Below are 16,903 nucleotides of genomic sequence, written 5' to 3'. Positions count from 1 at the left end.
TTTGGCTCAGGTCATGATCCCACGGTTCTGGGATCGAGCCCTGTGTCAGGCTCCCTGCTCAGTGGGGAGTCTGCTTCTCCCTCTCCTCCTGCTGCTCCCCCTGCTTGTGTGCTCATATTCTCTCTCTCTCTCTCTCTCTGTCAAATAAACAAAAGCTTTTTAAAAGGTGACAAAAACAAAACAAGAATCCCTGTTGTTGTTTCATGCTTCATGGAAACTCCCTTAACCTTCATGCCAAAAAGGCAGCCAAACCAATGTTCGTAGTCCCATTTTATAGTTGAGGAAACTGAGACCCTTAAAGAGCTTAGGTTGAGAGCTCTATATTCCAACCCTAATGCTTTTCCTCTACATCCTATGTATGAAAAGTCCCATCGAAGTACATAGCCATCTGCATCATGGGATACCAAACAGCCACAAAAGAACAGGGAGGAGAAGAATATTCATCAAGATGAGAAAACGTTTTTGACATACGAAGCAGGGGGAAAAAGCCTGATGCCAAAAGTATGTGTATTAGGTATAATTTGTTTTATCAATGGATTCATTTACATGCCCGGGTTAGAAATATATATACAAATACTAATAGTGGTTATCACCAAATGGTGAGGATTGGACTTTCTTTTCTATACTCTGCATTTAAAACCTTTGACATGATAAACTTATAAAATTGCATTTTGTCCATCAGAAGAAAAGTCGTGTGTTTGATCGGCAGCACTTCACCACAAATGATGTTCTGAATGAAAGAAAACTAAATAAGAGAGGAAAATCACTCGATTTTGTTGAATTCTCTGCGAACTCCTGACGCACTGACACGGAAACCTCATGACTTTCAGATCTACGACCTCCACGGCAAAATCAAACATTGTCATCTGCCATTGGAATGATATGCTTATTAAATTATCATTAGTATGTGTGACCCGCTCTGTAATAGAAGGCAGAGAAATGAGGACGACCACAGTAACCGTTCTAGTAGCATCTAGGCTTGCCAGCCTCATCTAACAAGGGGGTGAGATGCCCCATTGAGCCTTCAAAGAGGTCACATCAAACTGCTCTTGCCCCACAGGCAAGGTGAAGCACGGATCACACGGACAACGGGGAATTGTGTGTCTGCTGGCATGAATGGAACCAATGCCAATCAAACAAAAGTTCAGCCTTCCGTTCAGTCCTTGACGGGCTGTGATTCCTTTCAGACGGAGTCGGCTAACAGACTGAGCTACTGAATATGTTCTGGCTGCATTTCATAACACTAATGATGTAAATGAATATTTAGCCTCGAATATTAACTTGGAGCAACAATGCTGGTTATGTCCTCGAACTCAGTAATGACTCTACTTATTGAATACTGTGGTGATTTGTCATTGCTGGAAACAACAAAATTGTCCCCTCAGATTTCCAGGCAGGAATTCATTCTGACAATATAAAGCTTAATATTTGTAACCCCCTGGAGGCCTCTCAGCGGATGGGAGGCTCGCTAGTTGGGCGCCTTCAGTCTCTGCTATAGTTTACATGCTTGTTCTTTTCTGCTGTGCTTTTGGTCACATGGGTCTCAGTTAAGAAACATCCTCTCCTTGGTCCCCGTTTTCCATGATAAGGTCCCCTGGGTGACTCGGGACTAGGTAAATAGTAAAACTGTGGCGACAAGTCTGGTTTGGGGACCCAAAGCACACACTGTACTCGGGATATTGAAAGTTTCTGAAGCTGCCTTTTGAAAACAACAATTCCTGAGGTCATGTTTATGGCAGAAGTTTGAGGTTGAACTATATGAGGCTGACATTTTTGTAGGGCAAAAAGGGTTAAAGATCAGCAATTTGGTTTCATTCAAGCACACAAAACTTGTCAAGCTACAAATTTTCAGATCATAAAATCAGAGAAGGATCCACCGAAAATGCATAACACAGGTTAATATTCTGCCACCTTCCTTCTCAATAAATGATAATCTTCCATCACTGACATTTTATGGGCATAGAGATGCTTTGTGTAGAGTCACTGCCTGGGTCTGAACTCCAGCACGGCACTTGCTTAAAGCACTGTAGTGGGCAAGCCTGACTTTTTCTAGGCCTTAGTTCCCTTGTCCAAAATGGGGCTATTTTGTACCTACCTCACAGGATCCATGTACAGATTAATGAATTATATTAAGTGCTTAGCCCCACCCCTGGACATAGAGTGAGTGGTCCATAAATTTACTTCTTTGATTCAACCAATAATATTATCTTCTATTATTATTTCCCAAAATGCCCTCATACAGCATTCATTCTGATGGATATTATATTTTTAAGTTTTTTTTTAATTTATTTAACATACAGAAATCACAAGCAGGCAGAGAGGCAGGCAGAGAGTGAGAGGGGGAAGCAGGCTCCCCACTGAGCAGAGAGCCTGATGAGGGGCTCTATCCCAGGACCCTGAGACCATGACCTGAGCTGAAGGCAGAGATTCAACGCTCTGAGTCACCAGGCACCCTGGATATTATTGTTTTATCAAAATTCTTTGATGGGTATTTAAAGATTCTTCTTTTATCAGAAATATTCGCCATTCACCAGCCTAGAGACAGAATTAAGATTCAAGCAAATATCACAACGATTATTCTGAGACTCCATACATCCAGCTAGCATGCTTTGGAAGAGGGGAAAGGAGAAGGATATTGAGATATCTCCGTTCATTCATTCCACAAATATTTACTTCACATTTACTATGCACCAAACACCATCTTAGGGATAAAGGAATGGAAAGAGGACATACCCCACCCAAAAGAAACTTACAGTGCAGTTAGAGAAAATGTCAAATGAACAAGCAATTATAGTTAGCTGTAATAAGTGATACGAGACAATTCTTCATGCGTCTCTCAAATCTCTACATATCTTGCAAGCAGAAACACTAACTGCCCTTTTGCTCACACTGTCTCTTCAAGGATGTTTGCATTGCAAACAGCCTTGGAAGATACAGTAGTCCCTCCAGAGTAAAGGGAAGATTTTTGTTTTGGGTTTTTTTTTTTTCCTGTCTAGCCTAATAAAAATAATATCTCTCCTTGGAGTAAATTTGGGGCAAATTTGCTTGCAACCCGCTATAAAAAATCCATGTTCTCTAAGCTCTGGGTTTCTCTCCTGTGATCCAATCCACACATGTACAGAGGTCACTGGGCCCTCTGTACCTCAGTCTATGGAAATTGAACTCAGTAAACCAGAACAAGAAAATGATGCTTCTCTGGCAACTGCAATTTCTGTGAGTAGCCTGCCTTCATGTCACTCTGCCAGAACTTAGGAGACTATGGAGGGCTAATATTTTAGAGTAGTCTTCCCAGACACAGGGATTAAGAAGCCAAACCCTGAAGGCTCGATAGAGTTCACTTATCAAAGGAGAGGGAAGTTGCCTCAGATGGGGGGAAAAAATGACATGAATAATCTGTTTCCCTGAAAGCTAGAAAATGACTTTCCTGACCTTGACCCAACCCCATAGTTTTGGGAGCTTCTAATTCCCTATAACATAGATTTCACTGCTTGAAATATCTACAGTGGATTCTGTTTTCTTGTCCCAACCTTACTGATACAAAGAGATGGGAGAAGCAAGAGGGAGCATTACAGTTTACAGAACGAGGACACAGAAGTTATGGAGATGAGGAAGGGATTCAGAGTTTTAGTGAAGGAGAAGGACTTAAAGAGGTAAAGGAATCCTTTCCTAATTCTCTCAGAAGAGAAGGAAGCAAAAATGAGCATGAGAAAATTAAAGTAAAACAGAAGGCAGGACATCAAAGTTCTTTTCTCTCTCCGAAACAATAACAATTCCTAATATTTATTGATGCCCTAGTACATGTTCCAAGGACTTTGAATGTATTAGTTCATTTCATGTTTATGATGTAGTCAGTACAATTATTATCATCTCCGTATTACAAAAGAGGGAACTAAGGCGCAGGAGATTGAGTGCAGAGCCAGAATTTATTGGGCAGTCCATCTTCAGATAGATCTAGATATAAGTAGAGATACGATATAGATACTCAGTTACAGTATTATGCCTCCATCAGAAAGGATGAATACCCAACTTTTGTAGCAACATGGACGGGACTGGAAGAGATTATGCAGAATTGGAATTGGATTAATATCCTTGGTTCTTGCTCATTTATTTTTTTAAGATTTTATTTATTTATTTGAGAGAGACAGCATGAGCAGGGGGAGCAACAAAAGGAGAGAGAAAAGCAGACTCCCCACTGAGCAGGAAGCCCAACATGGGGTTCAATCCCAGGACCCTGGAATCATGACCTGAGCCAAAAGTAGACATTTAACCAACTGAGACACCCAGGCACCCCGTGAAACAATTTTTTTGTTTCACACTTTATTAAACAGGATGAGATTATATATATTGCTTGCATTTTCTAATTCATTCATATTATTAATACTTTTATCTACTTGACCTATCAATTACTGTGAAAATCATACTAAAATCTTCCTAGTATAATATTGGATTTGTTGAGTTTTTCCTTGTGGCTAATTTTGGTTTTATGCATTCTGAGGGTACGTTGCTAGGCAAATACACTTTTCGAATTTTTATATTTTTCTCATAATGTGAATCCTTTCTCATTATATAGTAACTTTCATTATTTCTCATAGCATTCTTTGCCTGAAGGTCTAAAGTTATTAATATTGCTTGCTTTCTTATGACTAGCATTTGCGTGCTACATCACTTCTTATACTTCTAGTTTTTCTGTATCCTGATGTTTTAAATTTGCTTCTTTTTAAAAAAAATCCAGTCTGACAATCTTTGTCTTTTAACTGCAATATATACAATTTTATTTTTTGCAATGACAAATATATTGGGGCTTACTGCTACCAATTTATTTTGTATTTCCTATTTGTCTCACTTTTTGTGTTTCTTTCCTCTTTTCTTGCCTTCTTTTGGATTGCATTTCTTTCTTATTCCATAGACTCTTAGCAATTTAGAATTTATAGTCACTATTTCTATTATTTCATATTCCCATATAGATTATAGCATGCTTATTTAAGTTATTAAAGTCCAAAATAAATCATACATTTATCCTCATCCCATAAAATGCAAAGCTTTAAAATGCTTTCATTCAATCAGCCATTTCTAATTTGCATGCTATTGTTGTTCTGTTTATTTGGCTTCTCACTATAAATGTTTTATATAATAGATGTTTGTTTCAGATATAGAGATATAGACATACACATATACAGCTTTTTCACTAATCATACCTTCCTGGATCTATGAACCTTCCATCTAGGAACACCTTAAGTTGTTCAAGTACATACTCTCTGAATTCTCTGTCATAAAAGTCTGTTGGTAGCAAACTCTTTTTTTGTTCTTCTCTGAAGTGTCTTTATTACACTTTCACTAGTAAATTTGAGCTGCAGAATTCCATTCTCTCTACCCATGGCCTCTACTTGCTTTCATTCCTGCTGTTCAGAAGTCAATCCCATTCAATTGCCATTCTTCTGTAAATAGTCTCTTTCTCTGTATATATGCTTTTAAGATACTCTCTTTCTTTAGGAATTCTAAAGTTTGCCTGTGATATTTCTAGCTGTGTATTTCTTTCCCTTCTCTGTGACTGGGATGGATTAGATTCCTAAATATGAAGATTAGTGCTTTTCATCAGTTCTGAAAAATACTTATCTCTCTCTCTTTGAGCATTTCCTCTCCCTCGTTTATCTCCTCTTTTCTTCTGAAACTCCAAATATCAGACCACTTCACTCTATCCTTGTGTCTCCTAATCTTTCTTAACCATTTTTCATCTCTTAATATCTTTGTGCTTCATTCTGGATACTTTCTTCAGATCTGGGTTTCAATTCACCAATTCTGCTTTTCACTGTGTCTACTCTACTATTAAAATTCATCTATTGAGGGGCACCTGGGTGGCTCAGTGGGTTAAGCTGCTGCCTTCGGCTCAGGTCATGATCTCAGGGTCCCGGGATCGAGTCCCGCATCGGGCTCTCTGCTCAGCAGGGAGCCTGCTTCCCTCTCTCTCTCTCTCTCTCTCTGCCTGCCTCTCTGTCTACTGTGATCTCTCTCTGTCAAATAAATAAATAAAATCTTTAAAAAAAGTCACCTATTGATTATTTTTCTCTCTTCACCCAGTACCTTTCAAAGCAGACCATTTTCCTTGCTGTTCCCTCCTGAGGGGTTGGCAGTTTATTTTTAGTTTCCTCTTACATTCTCAGTTTCTGTTGGCTTAAGGGGTAGCAGCCATATTTGGGGTCTCTTATTCTTCTCATTTTCAGTGGAATCTAGTTTTTCTCCTTTTTCTCATTGCAATCAACACTAAACTTCACTGGGGTTTCAGCAGATGTCAATGTCCTCAGAATGGAACTGTCATTAGAAATCTGTACACCTCTTTGATTTCCTTTCCTCCTAGCAGCTCATTAGTGAATTTTAGGACTTTTGAAAATTGTATTCTGCAAGATTGCACTGAGTAATTCAGTGGACGGTAATTCAGAGTATGCTATTATTGTTCTTACAATAATAGAAAACTGGTTTGTTTTAAATTGGGATAAGAACAGACTCCAAATCCAGCACAACATATCTCAGTTTTTTATGAGTGATTCAAACAGATGTTGTATATCTATGACATATGAAAAACAAGTTGCAAATAAATGTATACAGTACAAATCAACTTAGGTAAAAATAAATATTTAAAAAAGCTTGAAATACACATTTGTTTGTATATGGATATGAGCATAAAGAAAGATGTAAAGGGCTACGTACAAAATGGTTTGGGTTATTTCAGAATGGCTAAGACAGAATGTGAGAAATAGGGGAAAATACTATGAAAAGAGAGAAAATACACAAGTTCATGAAATGCACAACAAAATATCCTTCTGAATATGTACAAGTTTAATAAGGCTATGGACAAGGACTGAAAGGTAATATGGACAAATGTCTCAATGGTTAAGATATTACCTTGTCCAACTATAAAGGGGTTGACAAGATGGTCCTGCATAATCCTTTAAATTTCCATTTGGGTAGCCCTAAATTACAATGAATATACAGCAAACTCTTCTCTTTCCCTGTTACAGTCCTAAACAACTTCCTCTGTCTTATTCTATACTTACATTGCAGCCCATCCTTGTGGTACTCACTTTGGCCTACTTGTGACCTTGGAATTTTTCCATCTGTTTACAATTTTGCTTTGATTCTTAAACCCCAAGCTCAGTATTGATGAACTTCAATATGGCTCATATTCTCCATCTGGATAATGTGCCTCTAGTGCAGGAATAATGTGCCTCTAGTGTGTGACAAGCATATATGTCAGGCACTAAATGGGTGCTTACCAAGCATTATTTTGTCTTTATACCAACACTATGAATAGAGGCCCAAACTTTGAGAGAAAGCATCCTAGTGAAATCTGATTAGCAAGGGAAACCAGGACACTCATTATGAGGAGGTGATGATGAAGTCATCTCTTGTAGAATGGGTGGGAGCTAAACAGGTAACTGCATATCCAAGGAACTGAATCCAGAAAATACATCATGTAATGACTCAATACTAACCTTTTCATTGGCAAAGGAAGCTATATGGATATATTTTTTGAAAGAACAGATTACACATTTGCCCTTAAAGAGGAGCCAAAATTTGGAGTTCTGTTGAGTTTGGAGCTGCAGCCAAATGGTCCTGTCACTGCTCCCTCTGGAAGAACCCAGGACACATCTTCCTTAAGAGATTGATGCAATCAACCCTTTATTTCAATTAGCATTATATTCCTGGTTGGTTTTAGATTCTTTTTGTACTTTTTGTTGTTTAGGCAATGTACTGAACAAAATAAGCACTTAGAAGAAAGAATATTTCTTGAGATTTTAAGGGATATGTGTGAATGGGAGAAAATTGGACAGTCATTTGATGGTATAGGTACAAAATGGTGAGGTGCTTTGAAGGAGGTGTCATTGTAAGAGAAAGGAAAAGTGTTGAAATTTGAAGTTACTACAACTTAGTAATTTACCATCTGGATCTTCAATGCTGTCCATGTAACCACTAAACACATGATTATTTAAACTTTAACTAAGTAAAGTTAAAGTTTAAATTCCTCAATCACACTAGCCATATTTCAAGTGCTCAATAGATATTTGTGGCAAGCAGCCAATGCGTAAGACAGCTCAAAGAGAGAATCTTTCAATTATCGCAGAGAGTTCTATTGGACTGAACTGAAAAGCAGAGCTTCTCCCTCACATTTACAGATACAATTTTCAACACAGGACGCTGTTGTCCAAAATCAAATGTCTTACATGGAAATTCTGTCCACCTCAGTATTTATTAACTACCTTCTAGATGCAAGACATTGAACCACCCACTGGGGGAGACAGAGAAACTAATAAATTAGATATGTCCACTGCCCCAACCTGCTTCAGGGACTGAAAGAACTCAAGGAACTTTTCCTTAAGCACAGTTTCTTCCAACCCTGGAAATATGGAAGGTACCACATCACAAAGTCTGTAATCTTAGCATCAAAGTGAAGGTCTCTGGAACTTTGGGGATGATGGAATAAGGTTTGTACACTGGGACCACATAGGTTTCCAGGAGAGAATCCAAGACTAGGATTTTTTTAAAGCTTTCTCGCCTGCTGCATTTTCAGGATAGAATAAAAATTGTCACCTTCCTCCAAAGAAGGAATATAAACGAGATTGTCATGGCCTATTTCCTCTTTTGTACAATGAGTAAGTTGGATTGCAAAATAATTTAGTCACAAAAATATCATGTTCGAATGACATTATTTTATCTGAAAATATGAGGGGAAAAAATGAGGTTTTACTCATCTGGACTGACTCCAGCTCTCACCTGGGGGCTGTCAGAAGGTCAGAAGTGGTCTCTTAAGGTACATAAGGAAGTCTGAGGGAGGAGCAAGAGCTCCACAGCATGGGGGTGTCATGGCCTGTGCCTTGAATGTATACTCACTGTATAGCAGGGGGCCCAGGGAGCAGATGTATGTTATGTGATTTACTTAGATCATCAATTCCTCCAAAATGGGCAGTTACCAAAAAATCTGCTAAAGAGGGCACCTGGGTGTCTCAGTTGGTTAAGCAGCTGCCTTCAGCTCAGGTCGTGATCCTGGAGTCTTGGAATCAAGTCCCAAGTCGGGCTCATTGCTCATCAGGGAGTCTGCTTCTCCCTCTGACCCTCCCCTTCTTGTGCTTTCTCCTCTCTCTCTCTCTCAAATAAATAAATAAAACCTTTAAAAAAATTCTGCCAAAGAAAATGCACGCTGGAGGTAATACAGAGAGTACATCTAAAGGTAACTCACATGATATTCCATACTTGTTCAGTTATTACCTAAGAAAAATAACAACTTAATATGGTTCAAACTAATACTTGGAAACAAGAAGAAAATACCTCTATTCCCAGTGCCAGCCAATCAGCCACATTATAAGGCAGAAACAATGACCATCTAATAAGATTTGATAGGGAGTGAGCCCCTAACATGTCAAACCATCAACATCTTTTGCAATATGGGCATATATGCACTCTCCTTAACTGTGAACTTCACTGTAAGTACGGATACACTCTGCCAACTAATGATAGAATGAATGAAGCCAGGGAATTGATTTATCTACTTCATCTTTACATCATCTCCTAACTCTGTCTGTTGGTGTATGTCATCATGTAGGTAATAAGTCAGGATAGCAGTGCCAGTCCTGGACCCCAGTCAAAAACAGGAGGCTAGGACTCCAATATTACCGACCACAGGACCTCTGCAGGGCCTTTCATCTGGATGGCTTATGTTCTGCTGCCATCTCGTGGTGAGCGTCCTTGGAACAAGTCCTTGGAAACCAGGGAGAACCAACTTGGACGGAGTTCACCGACCATTGTGCAGAGCCTGGAGCCCAAAGATAAAGCTCTTATTCAGATTTTACCAGTTTTACTTGCACTGCTTTGTGTGCAGGGGCGGGGAGGGGCATTTTTATTTATTTGCTCAATTTAGATTTCACAGCTCCTAGTACAGAGCCTGGCAGACAAATGACTTTCCTTAGATGTTGAGGAAGGAAGACCTAGAGAAAAAGAGGATGAAGGGAGGGGAAAGGAGAAGGGACTCCTGGCAATTAATAAAACAAATCCACCAATAAATTGAAAGTAATACTTTAGTGGATTTTTTTCTGAGATAACAGGCTAGATCAATGTTAAAACACAGCTTATCACTCAGAGTTACCATCTGGTTTTTGTTACTCAGTAGATCATTCAATATGCCAGTCCTCAAGACACCCATACAAACAACATCACTACACATTATAGAATGTGTATTCTATACACATTTTCAGTTGCTGTTCAGGTGGCCATTGAGACCCTGACATGCACCTTTTCTTTGTGTCTTTGTTTTTTTTTTTTTCCAATTTATTTATTTTCAGAAAAACAGTATTCATTATTTTTTCACCACACCCAGTGCTCCATGCAAGCCGTGCCCTCTATAATACCCACCATCTGGTACCCCTACCTCTCACCCCCCCGCCACTTCAAACCCCTCAGATTGTTTTTTAGAGTCCATAGTCTCTCATGGTTCACCTCCCCTTCCAATTTACCCAAATTCCCTACTCCTCTCTAACACCCCTTGTCCTCCATTCTATTTGTTATGCTCCACAAATAAGTGAAACCATATGATAATTGACTCTCTCTGCTTGACTTATTTCACTCAGCATAATCTCTTCCAGTCCCGTCCATGTTGCTACAAAAGTTGGGTATTCATCCTTTCTGATGGAGGCATAATACTCCATAGTGTATATGGACCACATCTTCCTTATCCATTCATCCGTTGAAGGGCATCTTGGTTCTTTCCATAGTTTGGCGACTGTGGCCATTGCTGCTATAAACATTGGGGTACAGATGGCCCTTCTTTTCACAACATCTGTATCTTTGGGGTAAATACCCAGAGTAGAGAGCCCCGATATGGACCCTCAACTCTATGGTCAATTAATCTTTGACAAAACAGGAAAAAATATACAGTGGAAAAAAGACAGTCTCTTCAATAAATGGTGCTGGGAAAACTAGACAGCTATATGTAGAAGAATGAAACTCGACCATTCTCTTACACCGTACACAAAGATCAACTCAAAATGGATAAAAGACCTCAACGTGAGACAGGAATCCATCAGAATCTTAGAGGAGAACATAGGCAGTAATCTCTTTGATATCAGCCACAGCAACTTCTTTCAAGATATGTCTCCAAAGGCAAAGGAAACAAAAGCGAAAATAAACTTCTGGGACTTCATCAAAATCAAAAGCTTCTGCACAGCAAAGGAAACCGTCAAAAAAACAAAGAGGCAACCCACGGAATGGGAGAAGATATTTGCAAATGACAGTACAGACAAAAGGTTGATATCCAGGATCTATAATGAACTCCTCAAACTCAACCCACACGAAACAGACAAACACATCAAAAAATGGGCAGAAGATATGAACAGACACTTCTCCAATCAAGACATACAAATGGCTATCAGACACATGAAAAAATGCTCATCATCATTAGCCCTCAGGGAGATTCAAATTAAAACCACATTGAGATATCACCTTACACCAGTTAGAATGGCCAAAATTAACAAAACAGGAAACAACATGTGTTGGAGAGGATGTGGAGAAAGGGGGACCCTCTTACACTGTTGGTGGGAATGCAAGTTGGTGCAGCCTCTTTGGAGAACAGTGTGGAGATTCCTCAAGAAATTAAAAATAGAGCTTCCCTATGACCCTGCAATTGCACTCCTGGGTATTTACCCCAAAGATACAGGTGTCTTTGTTGTTTTAAGGCTGTCTCTAAAGTGCTGCTGAATGCCTGTTTCACCTGGGGCAGCGGATCACTCTCTAGGTCTTTGTTTTTCCATCTGAAAAATGGCAAGTGTCCTTCTCAGAAATGATATTCTAGTAATTCTATGGCTCTACGATATCAGAACTTTCTTTTTAAAACTACTTTTGTGGGGTGCCTGGGTGGCTCAGTGGGTTAAGCCTCTGTCTACAGCTCAGGTCCTGATCTCAGGGTCCTGGGATCGAGCCCCACATCAGGCTCTCTGCTCAACAGGGAGCCCGCTTCCCCTTCTCTCTCTGCCTACTTGTGATCTCTCTCTTTGTCAAATAAAAAATAAAATCTTTTAAAAATAAAAATTATAAAATAAAACAAAACTACTCTTGTATTACATATAAATGTAATAAATATTTGCGTGTTACAAAAATGTCCCCCAAAATGTATTGAAAAAGAAAATTCAAATCACCTATAATCTCATCCACTGATGATACAGAATTAATATTTTGAAGGATTTACTTTTATTTCAGTTCTTTCTACACCTGTTCATCTGTTCATATGTATGCATTATACCTTTGCTAAAATAATTATTATTTTTGAAACTTTGCCTAAAATTTTATAGCCGGAAAATTATATCTCTTTGTTTTTATTTACATTTTTATATTCATATATTTTTTATTTTTATTTCATATTTAATTTTTTTTAATATTTCTTGGGAATTAGGAATCTGTCTCTTGATTTTTTTCTGCCATTTTTGGACTAGAACTACACCACTAGGTTTCCTAGGTTTCCAGCTGCCAGAGATGGTGGGACTTCTCAGCCTCCATAATCAATAAGCCAATCCTTCATCCTAACTCTCTTGCTGTATGTCTGTAAAGATCCTATGAGTCCTTTGTTTCCAGAGAACCTGACTAATAAAGGAGAGAAGACAAATGAACAATTGCCACAGGTTGACCAATTGTTGCAGAAGAAAGGTGAGAAGGAGCTATCTCTCTGGGAATCCAGTGAGGTCTAGGGAGACTTCATGGAAGACACAGTGCTGGAGGTAGGAATACGGGGCATACAGTACAATTCCTAAGTCCACTCACACTGTCAAAAATGTTGATGAGGGGACACCTGGATGGCTCAGTGCGTTAAAGCCTCTGCCTTCAGCTCAGGTCATGATCTTAGAGGTCCTCGGATCAAGCCCCGCATCGGGCTCTCTGCTCAGCGGGGAGCCTATTTCCCCCTCTCTCTCTCTGCCTGCCTCTCTGCCTACTTGTGATCTCTGACTGTCAAATAAATAAAATCTTTAAAAAAAATAAAAATGTTGATGAGCACGCAGGTCTAATCCAGGGTTTCTCAACCTCAGGGCTATCAGTATGCAGGCCTGGATAATTCTGGTGTAGGTGCTGTGCTATGCATTGTAGGGTGTCCAGCAGCATCCTTGGCCTGCACCTACTAGATGCTGGGAAGCACAAATCACCCCTGGTGGAAAACCACTAGTCTAATCCTATCTGAATGCATCCCTTTCTGAATGCAAAAGATAAACATTTGGAGAATATAAGAAAGTAGTAGGACTCAAACTTCAGTTGGTCATCCATCCTTCCCTGGATATAGTATAAATAGTACTGTAGTCCTTAAAACAAAGAAGTTTCTCAAGCAACACAATCTATAAGGAAATGTAACCTCAAGGAAATTTCCCATACTTCTTCTGAAAGAGTCAAAGAGACAACCATAATACCAGCTCCTTGGCCAGCAACACAGCATGAATAAAAATATTTATGCACAAAATGTGTATATCCCTAAAAGAAATCCAGTTCACTAGTGTTATTTATAGCCACGTGGCACTTTAGCACCAAAAGTTCATTGGCGATGATTTAGGTCAATGATTCCTAGACTCTCAGGCTGCTTGGCAAATGCGCAGATTCTCGGGCCTCACCCTAGCCCCATTTGCTCAGTATAATCAAAAGTGGAACCTGGAAATCTGTTTTTAGTAAGTGCTCAGATGGTTCTTTTGATTTGGTGAGTTTGCCCAACTCCCATCCAGGGTGGTCCTTATCAGAGGAGACACTGAGCTCTAGGAAGTGACTATCTTATCATCCCCCAAATGGAAAGTGACAACCCAGGACTCAGGCCAGGAGGCTCCTGACTCCTAGTCCAGTGCTCTTTCCTTTACACCAACCTGACAGGCCCAGCAAAGCCCTCAGGAGGAAAGCCCAGAAAATGGCTCTCCCAAGTTGGGTGACAGGAGGGTTGAGAAGTGGGATATGTAGATCAGAGGTCAGCAAACTTTCTGTAAAGGACAAGAGAGAAAAGAGTCTTTACTTTGTAGACCATATGATCTCTGTGATGTAGCTCCAAAGTAGCTATGAACAATACAAAACCAGCTCGGCATAGCTGGTTTCCAATACACATGGTATTTACACCAGTAGGATAACGTGATCCGCCCATCTCTGATATAAATGACATTAGACCAAAATAAACAAGTGTAGCCTTGAAAGGAAACGGGGATGAAGTGGGGCGGGGGGGGGGTGTGGCTGAGGGGGCTGAAGACCATCCTGTGACACAAGAGTTGAAAATACAAGTTTTGTGCTACTCAGCTAAACACATCTTACATGGAGCTTCATCACAATATAAGATCAATAATTAAGCAAACAACATAGAGTGTTACCCTAGTTTGAGCTCTCCAGAAGGCAGACCTGAGACCAGGATTCAAGTACAAATCACTCTTTTAGGATGCGATGAGAAATATCCTGTAGGAATCAGGAAGTAAGATTCGGAAGGCAAGTGAGGAAATGCTGGGTACTTTTCAAGGTCACTACCACGTGGACTTAACAACTGCAGACAATGGAAAAACAGTGAGGAGCAGGACTTCTTAAACTTGCAGGGCAGAAGAAATACCTGGCACCTGAGTCCCACCTTCCGGAGATTCTAACTCAGTAAGTCTGGGGTGGAGCCCAGGAACTGGCATTTTTAGCAACCTCCCAGGATCTGCCAGTGCCGCTAGCAGGAGGACCACACTTGGAATAGCTCTGATGGAAAGGAGACTAGCCACACCAGCATTGCCAGGACCTGGCTGGAAACATCAAGTCTCAGGTCCCACCTCGAAACTACTGAGTCAGAATCAGATTTTGAGCAAAACTGTAAGTGTTTGTATGTACAACAAAGCTTTAAAATCCCTGGTACAGAACACAAATCTTAGATTTATACCTCCAAAGAACTAGGGTGTTCATATACCAAGTCTTATTAGCCACTGATTGAAATCCACTAGATATAAATACACAACCTAGAAGAGTGGGGGGTATTGCCTTGAAATACAGCATGCACTGGTGGGAAGAACCAAGCTCTGGAGTCCTACAGCCCTGGGTACAAAACCTGACTGTGTCCTATATCAGGTTCCCAATAGGAGAGATCTGCTATTTCAGCCTCTCAAAAATTCAGGTTTCATCTAAAAATGGAGATATTTAACCTTCCTTAATCCCTTGTAGTCAGGAACATTCTAAGCACTCAAAAACAATACCTACTATCATTATTTTCTTATCACTGCCAAGCTATGACCCTCTTATGACTGAAATCTCATAAATTGAAGTTAAAGGCTGAGACATAATGAATATCAGGGTAAGAGTTTAGACAACCCTGTACATGAGTCAGGGCTCTCCAGGGAAACAGAACCAATATGACCCAGAGAGGTAGAGGGAAAGAGATTTATTAAGAGAGACTGGCTCATGTGATTATGGAGATTGAGAAGTCCCAACATCTGGTGGGAAAGGAAAGCCAATGGTGTTAATTTGAGTCTAAAGACCCAAGAGCCAGCAGCAAAGGTGTGAGAAGAAAGCTGTTCCCGCTCAAGGAGAGACCATATTCACCCTTCCTTCACCTTTTTATTCTATTCAGGTCCTAATGGATTGGATGATATCTACCCACTTTGGTAAGGAAGATCTCTATTCAGTCTACTGATTCAAAGGTTTACCTCCTCCAGAAACAACCTCACAAATACACCCAATACTAATGTTTCACCAATCATTGGAACATCTCTTGGTCCAGTTGAGTTAACACATAAAACTAACCATCCTATCATCCCCACGAGAGGTTAGTCCTGAGTTACTTTATCAAAGGCTTCTTCTTCTGTTTGGAAAATGCTCACCTATCTTTAGAGCAATAGTCCTGAGTAGAGTAGCAGCAGCTTAGCAGAATTAACCTGGTTGAGGAACCCTCATGCAAGCTAATCCTGAAAATATGTATTAGCTACATTTCTTTGAAAACTTTTGGCTCATGCGAAGGTCAGAATATTTAAACTAACAAAAAGACCTTCATAGGGTGTGTAGTGGGTTGAGCAGCAGTCCGCGTTCTCATCCCCAGAACCAATGAATGTCACCTTTCTCAAACAGTTTTTGTAGATGTAATTAAGTTAAAGATCTGGAGATGAAATCACCCCCAGATTATCCAGACACACCCTTTATCCAACAACAAGTGTCCTTCTAAGAGGCACAGAGAGGAGAGACAGAGGAAGAAGAGGAGGCCATCACAGGAGAGAGGAGACATTGGAGTTATGCAGGCACAAACAGAGGAAGATCTTGAAGAAACAAGAAAAATCCCCCTGGAGCCTTTCAAGGGAGCATGCCAACACCTGGATTTCAGACTTCTGGCTTCCAGAACTGTGAGAGGACAGATTTGTGTATGATGATCTGTCATGACAGTCCTAGGAAACCAACACACATCCAAGAGCAAAAGAAGAAAATATTCAATTCCAAGAAACCACTTGAGTTCACCCAGAGGCATGCAAGTTAAAAAAAAAAAAAAAAAAAAAAAAAAAAAAAAAAAAAGCAAATGACAGGAAGAGAGCTGGAGCCCAGTGAAGGACACAAAGTTTAGAAATCACATAAAATATGTCCATAATATCTTAGCTGAAAAAAAAAAAAACTTTAAGTGTCTTAACTCAAAAAAAAAAAAAAAAAAAGCCCCAAACTAAAACTGTCTATACTCACTCATGCAATTATCTAACCCTTTGAAAGAAAGCCACAGTGCATTCAGTTTATAGAGTATTTCAGCAGAAGGTAATGTCACTTCTTCTATGCTTTACCATTCTGGTGCAATTCGGCCCAGCCACCAAGTGCCAACACTTGCAACTCTTTGCCTGTGAGTTTCCTCTGGCCACCAGAGCCTGGTCTGCTTAGGACACATGGGAAGGTGGAGGGCTAGGAAACAAGACTCCCC

Source organism: Neovison vison, chromosome 12 (genome assembly GCF_020171115.1).
Source record: "Neovison vison isolate M4711 chromosome 12, ASM_NN_V1, whole genome shotgun sequence".
Taxonomy (NCBI): domain Eukaryota; kingdom Metazoa; phylum Chordata; class Mammalia; order Carnivora; family Mustelidae; genus Neogale; species Neogale vison.
The sequence above is the reverse complement of the archived record's forward strand: the minus strand, read 5'-3'. Positions refer to the sequence as shown.